The sequence below is a fragment of the Microtus ochrogaster genome, chromosome 7 (assembly GCF_000317375.1).
Source record: "Microtus ochrogaster isolate Prairie Vole_2 chromosome 7, MicOch1.0, whole genome shotgun sequence".
Taxonomy (NCBI): domain Eukaryota; kingdom Metazoa; phylum Chordata; class Mammalia; order Rodentia; family Cricetidae; genus Microtus; species Microtus ochrogaster.
In genome coordinates, this window is record NC_022014.1 from 33254205 (window position 1) to 33268361 (window position 14157).

A 14157-nucleotide genomic window follows, 5' to 3' on the forward strand; every position below is an offset into this window, starting at 1 on the left:
GTGTGTGTGTGTGGTGTGTGTGTGTGTGTGTGTGTGTGTGTGTGTGTGTGTATGGTGTGTGAGTGAAACTAGAAAGGAGACTATTTGAGGAGAGAAAGAGGACCTTCAGGAAAAGAAGCAAGAGAAAGCAACGAGGGTTAAAACGATCAAAGTCTATGATATGTATGTGTGAAAACATCACCTTGTGTAGTGTATACAATAAAAAAGAGGAAAGGAAACAAAGGGGAAGAGACTGGGGAGCACTATTTCCTTAGGTCTGTAGTTCTGAACGCTGAAGCCTGGGTCCTAAGGGCGCCGGTTCTCTTTGTGTCAGCTGTGCTGGGCAGAGTCCATTCAGCAAGCATGTAATGACAAACAACATGGGCACCAGGCTGGTGTTTGAAGCTGCTTTGTCCACTCAAGTCAACGAGACCTGCTTCCATATACAGACAACCAGATCTAATAGCATAAGAGGGTTTGCAGGGCTGGCTAAGGAGGAGTCTCACAAAAGCCAGGCCTCGTAATGTTCTTAACCAACAGGTTCTATATAAGCCTGAAGCTCAAGACAGTCTGAGTAAGGGGTGTCCATGACTCATAGGACAGTACTGAAGGAACGTTGCTCTTTCCAGGAGCAGGCTGCACACGAGTGATATCTCTTCTCCATGAGATTCAGACTCTGGTTCTCCAGGGCTCAGAGTGCTCCCTTTCCAGGCCCAGGCTCCTGAGGTCTTGTTGGTGGGTTAGACTTGATCTACCTCTCTTCCTGTAGAGACAACATAAATTCAAGCTCAAAAACCAGACAGCAGCTAAGAGGGAGCTGACTTTGAAGTTTAGGGCCTTAGGTTGAAGGGAATTCTCTTGGCTGAGTTACAAAGGGAAGAAAATGCCATGGTAAGGGGAGCAGATTTAGATTTTCACTTTATCTTCAAACTAGAAGATTAGGGACACAATTCTGCTCGAGTCGGCTAAGCGGGTGTTTGCATAATTGAATTTCATGCTCATTATTCTCTTCTGAAGTGGTGTACACAAGCAGTCATTGGAAAGCAAGGTTAAAAAGCACCCTGGCCATGGCTTTGCTGAACTTTACGACTTCCTTAAGTTCCCAGGTTCTTGTGTCTGCTGTGCAGTATGAGGGAGGTCAGCGATAGTGCTGGGCTGGGCCGGGGGAAGTAAGCGCTCAGAAGGTATGTTTCTCTGCCATCAGCACACTCGGTTGAATAGTTTACACTTTGCACAAGATCAAACATTGTCCGAGGGATACTTCCAGCTGCGTTGGAAGGGCTAAATTGTGGAGTGTTAGCATCTCACAACTGAACCATGTCAGAATCTAAGGAAGGCTGTACCGCCATTTTCCATAGTTCTGGGATGAGGAATATGTGTCACAGCTCACCTGGCCAAGCCCATAGAACCTACACCACAAGGACCGAATCCTAACACTCGGCTGGGGGCTTTGGGTGACAAGGGTACTTTAATGTAGGCCGAGAGGTAAGCAGCTACCTATACTGTGCTGTGTTTGCCATGGATTTGGAGACAATAGTCACATGCCCATTTGTCCCTTTTTTTCTGTGCAACATTGGTAGGCCTCATTTGAATTTTCTGTTGTAGCAAGGCAGGCTTCCTAAGAGCTCAAGTAGATTTGGGGTCTTTTTGTAAGTAGGAGACTGACTCACAATGACATTTTCTGATCTCCAGGGGACACTGGCATCCCTGTGGTGCTCCCTGTGTCTTGTTTGAGCAGGACAGAAACTATCATCCTTTCCTGAGAGTCTTGAGCTTCTCTTCAGCAAGTGGCCAGGTGTCTTCCTCTTGGTTGTTTTCCGTGCCAGTACCCCATTCTGTAAGGAGAGTTCAGGGACTCGGTTTTAGCGCTGCAGCTATAACACAGTCCTATACAGCGTCTAACACTTCCTCTCAGGTCTCATGCCTCCCTCAGTGTGACCCTGGGATGCTCAGGTCATGTTATCTGGGCAACAGAGAGATGCACAGTGCACTCAGAGAAGGTGACCCAAGGTCTCATCATAGGTGAGACGGGGACATCTGGTCCAGGGGACAATGCTCAGGCACCTGTGCATTATGGGTAGAAACTGTAAAAGTACCATTTTTTTTACAGCTCTCCCAAAACTAGTGGGTTTCAAATGAAAGGGAAGAGAGCTCCTCACTTTCCTAACCCCCCTCTGTAGATTCTATTCCCAGAAATCCAGTCCCTTTCCCCCACCCAGGGCATCAGAATCTTGGTGACATTTCCTTCCCATTCTTTTCATGTGGCCAATGCCCCTTGCTCACCCCTTCTCGACAACACTCTCTGTCCCGAGCAAGAATTTCAGAGTGTTGGGGGAGCATCAGAACAATGAAGCAAATTGCAGCGTCCAAAGGACTCTCAGGAATCCAGACAGAGCAAAATTATTATGTTTAATGTAAAAACTGAACTTAAAATAATTCTGCTCCGTGTTTAATAACAACAGGTATGGCTGAGCTCAGCCAAGTCCCCTTGGTCCTCCCAGCCAGGCAGCCTGGCTTCTCTTAACAAGAAGATAAAGCAAACGAGAGCTCTTGAAAGCTGATAGAATCTATCACCTCCGAAAGAATGCAAACTCTACAAATACTTGGGTTTTAAAATAAAATCCTTCAAAGCCCGGCCTCGCACAATGAGGTCGGCACAGTCTGGCAGGGCCCGTTGGCTCGTCTCTCAGCAGTGCGGTGCTGTGTCTTGTGACCAGAACATCCATGACATATAGACACAGCCTTTGCCTCTGCCCTGTATAGTGAACCTGGGAAGGCAGAACCCCCATAGCTCAAGTTTACAGAACTACGTGACAGTGTTTGAAGTAGCTTAGCGGAGACTCAAACAGTCTGACATCACAGCCTATGGGAGATGATGGAAATTTCTTGATTTCTTTGGAAAATCAGAAAAACAAATTCTTTTTCAGGTACAGCTTTGGCCACCCAAGTGGCCAACCCAAGGGCTGCTGTACTTGCTTCGGGAAAGGCACACAGGAATGCATTCTATGGAGGGTACCATCCATTCCGAACGGCCTATGCATTGGCATATGGCCCATGCTTTGGCATATGGCCTGTGTTTGGGCAGCAGCGTGTGTAGTTACGTGTGCCCGTCTGTATCTAGTGCTTGCTGCTTGGTCCCTGAACTCAGTCTCTTCTCTTCTGCCTTCTGTGCCTTTGGAGACTGACCACACTAAAACACCAGACTTCCCTCTGTGTTCTAGCTGGGCTTGACCAAGAAAAGGCGTCTCTAAGAAACAGGAGAGCAGGAAACAAACAAACAAACAAAAGTCAGGTATTTTGTGTCACAGGGGATCCCTCTGCCAAACCTCCATCTCTCCCCAAGGCTTCTAGACATATTTGCATTGGTTGTCTACTTTGGCCAAGGCATGGTATCAGCTGCTCCCTTGAAGGGCCACCTCTATTTATTTTTTATCCTTTCAATGGAACCGTCTACTGGGTATTGGGGCCCAGCATGCTCTGCAGACTTGCCCTGAAGTTGAAGTACCTGTTCATAGCACACGTGTTTCTTTGTTTTAATTTGAATGCGCTAATGTTGTATCGATCCTGCTGAGGACAAATGAGAAAAGTTGATGTGAAGAACAAAATAAATAATTCTTTTCAACCTTTTAACCATCCCCCCCTTTTCGTTTGCTATGGTTTAGATACGGCTTTAGCCATGTGTCTCATGAAAGGTGCTGCCATGTGCTGGAAGCTTGGTACCTGTGGGGCACATGGGCAGCTAAGACACGCCGAGCCAATGTCAAATGGGTGGACCCTGAGTAGTTTACACCAAGACCTGATTGGACACCAGAACCAGGCAAGATGATGTCAGCGCATGAACAGCTTGTGGACAATAGAGTAAACGTAGGGTTCCTGAGTGCGTGATAGGGTGACCTTTAAAATGATTGGCTGGTTCCTTTTCCATCCCCATGGCCCTGTGGTTTTTCGCTTTAAAATAGGTTTACTGTGCAAAAATAAACGAGTTCCTGCTTGACTCGACTCCCCGATGCGTCTGACTGTCTCCGGATCCAGGGAGGCTGGGGGAATGAGAAAGCCGGCAAGTGCACTTACCTTTCCTGGGACCTAGCTCCTCCTCATCCGGGTGGGCTTAGACCCAGCAGGTACCCAGTTGAGTGGGGAGTGGGATGTCCTGGAAAGAGGTGGTTAGGTCTTTGGAAGCCCCACCTGTTGCAGAATACTATTTTAACTAGGTAAAGATATGTTACATTTGTTTATACTGCATTTGTTTAATATGCAAGGATGTGTATCTAGTTATGTAAAGATGCGTTGCATTTGTTTCACCGTACCTGCCTAAGGTACCTGATTGGTTTAATAAAGAGCTGAATGGCCAATAGCTAGGCAGGAGAATGGATAGGCAGGGCCATCAGGCAGAGTGAATAAACAAGAGGAGAGATCTAGGCTTGAGAAGAAGGAAATAAGAGAAGAAGGAGGAAAGAATGAGAGATACGCACAGGGCAAGCAACCAGGCAGAAACCAGCCAGCCAGACATAGAAAAGCAGTGAAAGTAAGATATACAGAAGTAAGAAAGGTAATAAGCCCTGAGGCAAAAGGTAGATAAAGGGAAACAGGTTAATTGAAGTTAAAAGAGCTGGCCAGAAATGAGCTAAGCTTAGGCCAAGCATTCAGGATTAATAAGTCTCTGTGTCATGATTTGGGAGCTGGTCAGTTGTCTAAAAGAAAAAGCCGGGTCACCCACCCTTGGAAGGCATTAAGGTTGGTCTTGCAGAGTGATGTAGTTCCCAAGAGAGCAAGCCTGGTCCCTGAATCCTCGCTTCCTATTAATTTACCCATGATACCACCAGCTATATTTTGATGTGTCCAGAGCCTGGCTGTTGATTCTGGACTTTCAGAGATTTGTTTGTGAGTTAAATAAAACTTTTTTTTTCTTAGTACATTGCCCAGATTTTTATATTTTTTGTTTCTTCTTGTACCCTAGTGACTTTTAAAACTACTGTCCAAGAGCATATCAACTCTTTCTGAATCAAAGTTGCTTCGTGACACATTGCCCCTGTCTATGCTTCACATGTTTAGCCTACAGATCATTCTGGAACTTTCTTTAAGCACTAAATGTGCCATTCCATTGTTTGTTTGAGTAGCGAATCCATCGCTGCTTTTCCTATCAGATATAAATGGTAAAAGAAAATATTATTTCCTTCTTTTTGCGGTGAGGTGTTGAGTTGAGACAGGCTCTCATTATGTAGCCCAGCATAGCTTCAAGTTCACTATGGAGGGTCTTAGTTTCCCGTTCATCCTCTTGGACTCCTGAGTGCTAGGGTACCACAGCTGGATGCTCTGCTTCTTTTTTATGCTTCGGGAATACATTACCTTCAGTCATCATTACTTTTCCTTGAGTGTTATTATTTGGATATAGTTTGTTACCTAAGGTTCATTTTTGGAGCTTGGTCCCCTGCAGGCTGGCATTGGAGGGGGGATGCTGGGAAAATTTAGGGAGTAGCACCTAGTAAGAGGTATTTATATCAGTTAGAGGGTATATCCTTGGAAGGTTTGGAGACATGATTAATGGAAACCTTATTAGTTAACAGATGTTACTTATGAATATGGTCTCAGACTTTCCCTCCCTATGAATTCTAGATACCACATGAGCTATTCCTCCACATAGACCATCAGATGACAGCCGAGGGACGATGCTTTCAGAACAGGCATCATGCTTATTGGACTTTGAACATTCAGAACCATGTGTTCAACCAACCTCTTAGTAATTAGGTAACTGCCTCTAGTATTATATCGGGGCAATCCAGTACAGACTGACATGTTTAGCATGGTCAAACCCATGAAGGATTCTTCACATACTGTCACTCTATATGTGGGCACCCACAACTAATTCTTGAGTTTCTACTGCTCTCTGTTTTGCTGCAGGAGCCAGGTAGCCTCTTTTGGTTGACAACAGGCTCTCTTAGGGAGAGGGCATCCTTCAGCACTTTCCTGCTTCCTTAGCATAATGATCATGGTGGTTTGAGGCTTTGAATTAGGAAAGTAGTTGAATGCTTTATGTGTGATTTAACGGGCCATAATAGTAGGAGCATGGAAGACAGTGGTGCTAAGGATGATTTGAGTTTTGGGGAACCCAGCTTCTGAGGTTTTAAAGGAGAAGAATATTAATGAGAGGATAGAGACTGTTCCTGTGATATTTTAGCAAAGAATCTGGTTGCTTTTTGCTCTTCTCTGAAATGTGTGCCTGAGGTTAAATGAAAGAGTTTTGGATTAACAGTGTTGGCAGAGGAGATCCAATACTAACTGTGTTGTCTGATTACTATTGGTTATACTTATGCAAATCTATAATAAAAAGGAGCAAGCTAAGCAAGAAAGAAAATATGAATTGTACAGTTTGAGGAGAAAAGGAGGACCAGGAAGTGTAATGGAGCTAAGTCCAGTGCTCACAGATATAATACTAAATGAAATAAAGACAATGGCGACCTCAAGGCAAGACCCCACCCAGCTAAACTTCCAACTGTGAAAAGGAATTCAAGAAAACTTAGGGTCTTGTAGGCATAGTGGCACAGGCCTTTAATCCTTGCACTTGGGAGGCAGAGGCAGGTGGATATCTGAGTTGAAGGCCAGCCTGGTCCCTAGAGCAAGTTCCAGGACAGTCACACTTAAGCAGTGAAGAAAACTGAAAACAGAAAGCTGATGCATACGTCATCTAATGAGACGGTCATGCTTCAGCCCCCAGCAAGCAGCAGAACTTGGCAGCTTCAGCCATGTGGTATTTACTTTAGAGTCAAGGAGAGAAGAAAGGGGAGATGCCAAAGCCGTGGGATATCTGCCAAGGAGAGCCACTGACAGGGAGTGGAACCCACTCAAGAGAGAGAAGTGTGTTGCTGTCAGCAAAGGTGAAAGGAATTGGAGACCTGCGGGGCACTTTGACATCAGACATGGCAATACAGAGTGTGGAGTTTCCCAGATGCTTTTTGATCTTTCTTTGGCTCAGTATTTCCTCACCATACTATCTTTCCTCCCTTTTTGGAATGGTAATATATATTCTATACTATTATACGTGATCGGTTCTTTCATTTTGCTTTTATAGGGGGTTACAGTTAAGAGATTGCTATGAGTCTCAGAAGAGACTTTAAACTTTGGACTTTTAAATAGTTTTTCATCTATAATAGACTATGAATGGGGGCTTTTAAAGTTGAGAGAATGCAGTTTTATATTATGAGCTGTATACAAGCCTAGGTGGTCAGGAGGTGGAATGTGGTGGTTTGAATGAAAATGACCCTCACAGGCTCATAGGGAATGACACTATCAGGAGGTGTGGCCTTGTTTGAGTAGGTGTGGCCTTGTTGGAAGCAGTGTATCACTGGGGGTAGACTTTGGGATTTCAAGAGCCCAAGCCAGGCACATTGTCTCTTCCTTCCTGCTTCTGCCTGCAGATCCAGATGTAGAACCCTCAGCTCCTTCTACAGCACTATGTCTGCCTGCATGCCACCATGCCTCTTGTCATTGATGACGATAGACCAAACCTCTGAAACTTAAACCAGCCTTTAAATCTTTCCTTTATCAGAGTTGCCATGGTCATGTTGTCTTTTCTTTTCTTTTCTTTTTTTTTTTTTTTGGTTTTTCGAGACAGGGTTTCTCTGTGGCTTTGGACCTGTCCTGGAACTAGCTCTGTAGACCAGGCTGGTCTCGAACTCCCAGAGATCCGCCTGCCTCTGCCTCCCGAGTGCTGGGATTAAAGGCGCTCGCCACCATCGCCAGGCCATGTTGTCTTTTCTTAACAATAGAGCACTGGCTAAGACAGAAGTATCTTGAATTTGGATCTTTGAGGCAGTGAGAGCTCTGGGTCCATAACTGTCCCCCGACACATAGGGGTTTATGAGCTGGATGAATGGTCTAGTCTCTGGGTATTTATAACACAGGTTCAGTCCCCTGTCATATTCTGGAGCATCTTTCTTCTGCCTTCTGCTGGTATCTTGGTCCTCAGAGCTGTCTGTGCTGTTGCTGTATTCTGCTCTGGACAGACTTCTAATCTACTGGCCTAGTTTTCCCTTGGGGTCTAAGGCAGATCAGTATCCTCCAAAAAGGCCAAGTTAGTCACAATCTCTTGTTGCCATAACAAAACCCTCCCCAGAACAATCTGGAGGGAGAAATATGTACTCTGGTCACAATTCCAGAAGCTCCAGTCCATCCTGAAGGGGAGATGCGGCAGAGGAAATCACATCAAGAAGGACAGAGAGTGAGCAGGGTGGAGCATTGGCAGGAAGGGACCAGGGCAATATGTACGCTAAGAATATATACAATTACAAATCCTTACAATGACAATATGTACACTAAGTGTAATTACTAAGAACACACTCTTAGTAATCCTGCCCTCCAGCCAGGCCTCACCTGCCCAAGTTCCATTCCCTCCTAACAGTCTACTTTGGTCTATCTCAGGATAAAAAACATTCATTATGTCAGAGCCTCCCTGATCTAGTTTGTTCTGGAAACTCCCTCAAAAATACACCTAGAGGTAGAGCTTAACCACCCTCAAGTACCTCTCAATCCAGTCAAGTTGGCCACAAAGAAGCCGAAATCCATGGATGCTCAAACACTTTATACGAAAGGGCTTATGAGTTGCAGCCAACCTCCACACATCTTCCTGAAGATATTGATCATCTCCAGGACATGAATAATACTGAGCACAATACAAATGTTAGGTGGGCATTGCACTGTATGATCTAGAAAGCAAGGGCAGGAACAAAAGGTTTGTTCATATTTGCTGCAGGAAAATGTTTCCAACTTCTACTGCACAGCTCTCAGAATCTATGCATGTGGACACGGGCACAAGAGGCCAACTGTACTTTCAGTCCTTAGTTTTCTGTTTCCTGTTAAAGCTTTGATGAGGATTTGAATTCTAAGGACAGCAATGAATCAAATGCCCAATTCCCCATTTCTCTTCCTCTTTTCTTAAATCTTCCTTATCTCATCATGAATTATAGCGAGTGTTGCCTTTTGAATCCCCAGACTAACCATATCATGAAAAGATCGGTAATCCTGTCTTTTCTTGATCAAGACTGCCTTCAAGTTCCCGCTTCTCTAGGAACCAGAACTTAGGGCTGAATATCTCCTAAGTTTCTTTGTTCTTTCCTGATCCTTCCATCCTCCCCTCCCCTCTTTCTTTCCTTCAAAGAGAAACTTAGAAATGCCGATCAATTTCTCCTATGTCTATCTCATTGGGTGTGGGAAACGGGAATCCATTGCTGAACTTTGAAAGTGGAGACTTGGACTCAGTTGACCCTCAGTGCTAGGGGAAGGGAGGTGTCTTACTTATGTTACATGTCCTTACAAAATACCCAACCAAACCAATTTAAATGAGGTTTTATTTCCACTCACGATTCAACGGTTCAGTCCAGAATTGCAGAAAGGTTCAGAGGCAGGATCTTGCCAGAGTTGGTTTCATTGTATCCGCTGTCAAGGAAGACAAAGAGATGAAGCCTTCTGTTCTGCTCACTCCTTTTCAGGCTACCCAGGACCCCAGCCCAGCGAATGGTCCCTCCCACATTTAGGGTAGAGTTTCCCAAATTAATTAACCTATGTGCCCAGAGGCTGTTCTCACAAGTCATTCTCGATCTGTCAGGCTGACACTCAATACTAACCATCACCCAGGTGACTCATTCCAGGATCAGAATCCGCAGAATGCATAGATGATAAAGTGTCCTATATGAAGTAGCATCGTAGCAATTGCATAGAACTTTCTGCACCTCCTTCCGCAGACTACAAATCCCCTCTAGACTACAGTACCTAATTCAATATAAATGTCATAAGTAAAAGTTATAATGTACCATTTAGGGAATAATGATCAGAGTCTATACATAGCATCTTTTTCAGAGAGAGGGGGATAGTTTTGATTGCTGATTGGTTGAATCTACAAATTTGGAAGTCATAATGGGGAAGACCAACTATACTAGATCTGAACTGGACCAGCAAACCAAAAATAATGGCAGGCTATCTGGTAGGCAGCTTTTTCCTTTCATAATAGCCAGATTGTGTCTTTAGTCCAACCATAGCTCATGGTCACTGGGCCAGGGTTACACCCCTGCATCAGGATTTGATTGCTATGGTTGTTCATTAGAAAGAAAAACCTTAACTGTCCATTTTAAGTAGATCCTATGAACATTTTCATCATGTTATGAATGCAGAGAATCTGAAAACATGCTAAGAGAAGGGACATTTATCATAAGCACGCTTCTGTGGGGCTCTGTGAACACAGGCTATGATGACACACTGGCAGGCCATTGTTGGGGAAGGACAGCACTGCTGGTTACTTTGAAGGCAAACTCATAGCATTTGTCCCTAGTCATACTCCTGTAGTCACTGCTGGGTTGCTAACCCTCGACCCTTTACTTTTTAATGTACAGGTAAGGTCACCAAGACACATAGAAGTAAATTACCCAAAGTCACACAGCTACAAAATGCCTTGAACTAAGTCAGAGAATGTTGGAGATAGAGAAGGAGTTGTAGGTGGGGATCAGAACAGGGATGTCAAAAGAGGTGCTCTTGGGGGTGGAGAAGAGAACAGAGTCTAGCAGGTGTTCAGGAGTTAGTTCTGCAGCATTGGGTGTGTTGGAAATGGGGCATGTGAATCAGGCATTAGCACAGGTTTGTGCCAATGACTAGATGGTAGAAACATTCAAGTTAAATGGTCGAAGACGTCTGGGTCACATACCTCATAGAAGAAAGCAGAGGAGTCCAACCTGGGTGCTCCTTCTTTGGGTCCTCATACCTTTATCATAGCTACACATCAAATCATACACACACACACACACACACACACACACACACACACACACGCATTTCATGAGAACATGGGACAGCACACCCTACAGAAAACAGCTCAAAGTCATTATAAATGTTCCTTTTATCCCAAAATGTTCTTGAACGATGAGCTGTCAATTATCTCTCCCCAGATTTTTCCATCCACAGTACAATGATCAAAGCTCTCCTATCATTCTTCCTCAAAATGTCTTTGGATTTGTTCCCTATTCTCCGCAGGAACGGTTTTAGTTCTTGCCTGCTCTCTTTGTTGTTGTTTTCTCTGTACCCTCACATCCTACACGTGGTTCCATGGGAACAGGGATGAGGATAGGTGAGAATTAGCGTAGGGAGGAACATGGGGATGATGATGGAGCTAGAGGATTGGTGGGCATGGAGGGAGATGAGGATAGAAACGGGGTGATGATGAGGATGGGGTGGATATCGGGATGGGGTGAGAGTTGTAGGTGGAGACCGGGATGGAGATGATGGGGGCAGAGATGTAGGTAATGATGGAAGTTATGGAGATGGAAAGTGTTATGTCTTCGACAGAGACCTGGTCCCCTGTATGTTTTACAAAGTCCTGGCGTTATTATTTCTGTTGTGGCAATGTTAACATTTGTTTCTACTCTGGCTGTGTTGATTTCTTTACTATCCAGCCCCTCCCTTGTTCTATTTTCCAAGAATTATGTTAACATCTGTTCCCAGTACTCCCATGCCTCCCCCATATTGTTTTAGGACTTCTCATTTTATGAGGATTGTTTGTAAACTAATTCATGTTGGTTGTCAACAGTCTAAATGCCCGAGGGAGGTCTGACATTGTGGCTACGGTTTAATCTAAATTCTTAAGTTGTTCTAAGTGCCTTGACTCTCTCTGGACTCAAGGGATCTAGAGGAATGATATCGGGTATTTCTCCCTGACTTCATAGTTAATGCAGGTATAAAGTTGTGAATCTGCTCTGTCCTTTTAGTCCTGGGGCAAGTGTGTCCCCCACCCCGTGACTTGAAATTCATTCATTTATTGATCCAATAAATGAAATCAAGGAGACTTTCTTGTAGCACAACTAGTGTATGCTATGAAGACACTGCACAAAAACATCCTGGTAAAATGAAGTACGTCACAATTAGTTCTGTTTATTTTATGTTTTTGGTTTTTCAAATCCTAATTAGAAGAGAATAATTAGCCGACATCTACTGGATTCCTCCCATCCCAATTAGGGTAATCAAGATAATCTCCCACAGCATACCTAAAGGTCCATGTCCCAGGTGATTCTAGGTTTTGTCACATTGACAACATTAACCACCCAACACATAATGTATTAACAAAATTTAATTCAGAGGACTAAAGTCTTATGAAACCTTGGAAAGTATCATCTGGAAACAGAACAATGGGCCAGTAAAGGCATTAAGATATGACATCTACACATAACCAGATTTTAGCACTCACATTTTAACTGCATCAAAAACCACACAGAAGGCGGACGACAAAATGGGAAATCGGAGAAAAATAACATTGTTCTGCCTGAAAAGGAAAGAGAAGAGACAACACAGATGAAAAACAAAAACAAACAGAGAGCTAACCCTGAGACAAGAAGAACGCGGTCTCTCCAGACAGACGTTCTCCTTGACCATCAAGCCGAAATGGCCAACTGGCAGAAGTTGAAAGCCAGAATAAACAGAATCAACCCGCTGCATGACTGGATGGGAGATGGGCATCTACGTCCTCCAGCGGCAGGTATCTAACACGGCAGTGAGATTCGCTAGGCTGGAGAGACGAAAGAAGTTCGAGAAGCACAGAGAAAGTCTGCATGATGGGAAAGAAATATCACCGAGCCCCTTGCCGGTTAACTTATTACTACTGGAAACCATTGCTGGGCCCCTTCTGCTCTCCTTTCTGTCCTCCAGCAGAAGAGGATTGGAAGTGGGAGAAGATAAGCCTAGAACTCTGTCAAAGTTAATCCATTCCTGTGACGTTTTCTATCCCTGGACCAAAGCTCTCAGGCATCAGCACAGCACTTAGGGTCATGGATACTTCCTCAGCTGGACCAGAGAAGCACAAGCATGGAGGGTTTAAATAAAAATAAGGACTGGAGATGGCCCAGCACTTAAGAAGGCTTGCTGCTCCTGTGGAGGACTTAGGTTCAGGTTTAGTTCCCAGCACTCTTGTGGTGGTGCACAACTGTCTGTAACTCAAGTTCCAGAGAATTCTACGCCCTCTTCTGGCCTCTTCAGGAAATGCATGCATGTGGTACACTTACATACTGGCAAGCAAAACACTTACACACACAAAATAAAAGCAAACACATCTTACCACAAGGAAGTAAGTAAGAAATAAGAACGTCAAAGTCATCCATTGTTACTGTTGATGTCACAAGAGAATCCTTCCCTGCTCCGCTTAACCACCACACGCTGCCACCAAACAAGACTTTATACTTCCACACTAGAGACTCCATACATAGCTTCCGCTAAGGAAGAGGGATGAGAAATCACAGTGGCAGCCACACAGACATGCTGTGCGCTTCCCAGCTCTTACACCCACATGCATAAGAAGCATGGCGGCAGAAGGCTGAGCGGGTATGTAGGCCAACTATGAACCAAGAAATGGGAGTAAGAATTAGCGATCAAGCCTTTTCTAAAAGGATTCAAATCTAAAAAACAAACAGACAAACAAAAAACCCTACAGAAAAACAAAACATGGAGCAGGGGATACAGGATGTGAACAAACTATTGAGTGAGGCAGAGAGGGCAAGCTGAAACCAGAGGGGATGCGAGGGCGGAGAGCAAATAGTGGGGATGGCATCAGGAAACAGTAGGCTCAGTTAAAACAGAGAAAGATTAGATACAGCCAAAATTTAATAGTAAGCAAGAAGAGGCCTGAGGTAACAACGTGAAATAAGAAGCAAAAAATACTGCATCCTTTCCTGTAGAGTTTAAGAAGGCCTTTCTCATAGAGGAGAATAAAATGAGGACCTGGGAGAAGGGGGAGAGGAGCTAGGGCAGTGGTTCTCAACCTGTGGGCCACGACCCCCCAACCCATCAGAAAACACAGGTATTTACATTATATTTCGTAGCAGTAGTGAAATTGCAGTTATGAAGTAGTCAGGAAAATAATTGCATCGGGGGGGGGGGGGCATCACAACCTGAGGAACTGTACTAAAGGGTCCCAGCAGTGGGAAGGTTGAGAACCACGGCTTTAGAGGGATGTTGACGGACGGGTACACAAACACAGTTAGACAGATACATGCTGCTGTTCTACAGCGAGCCCAGCAGGTGACTGTGGCTCAGAACAATGTGTTCCATAGTTTACAAGGAGCTAGAAGAGATGAGTTTGAAGATGAGAGAGAGAGAGAGAGAGAAAGAGAGAGAGAGAGAGAGAGAGAGAGAGAGAGAGAGAGAGAGAGAGAG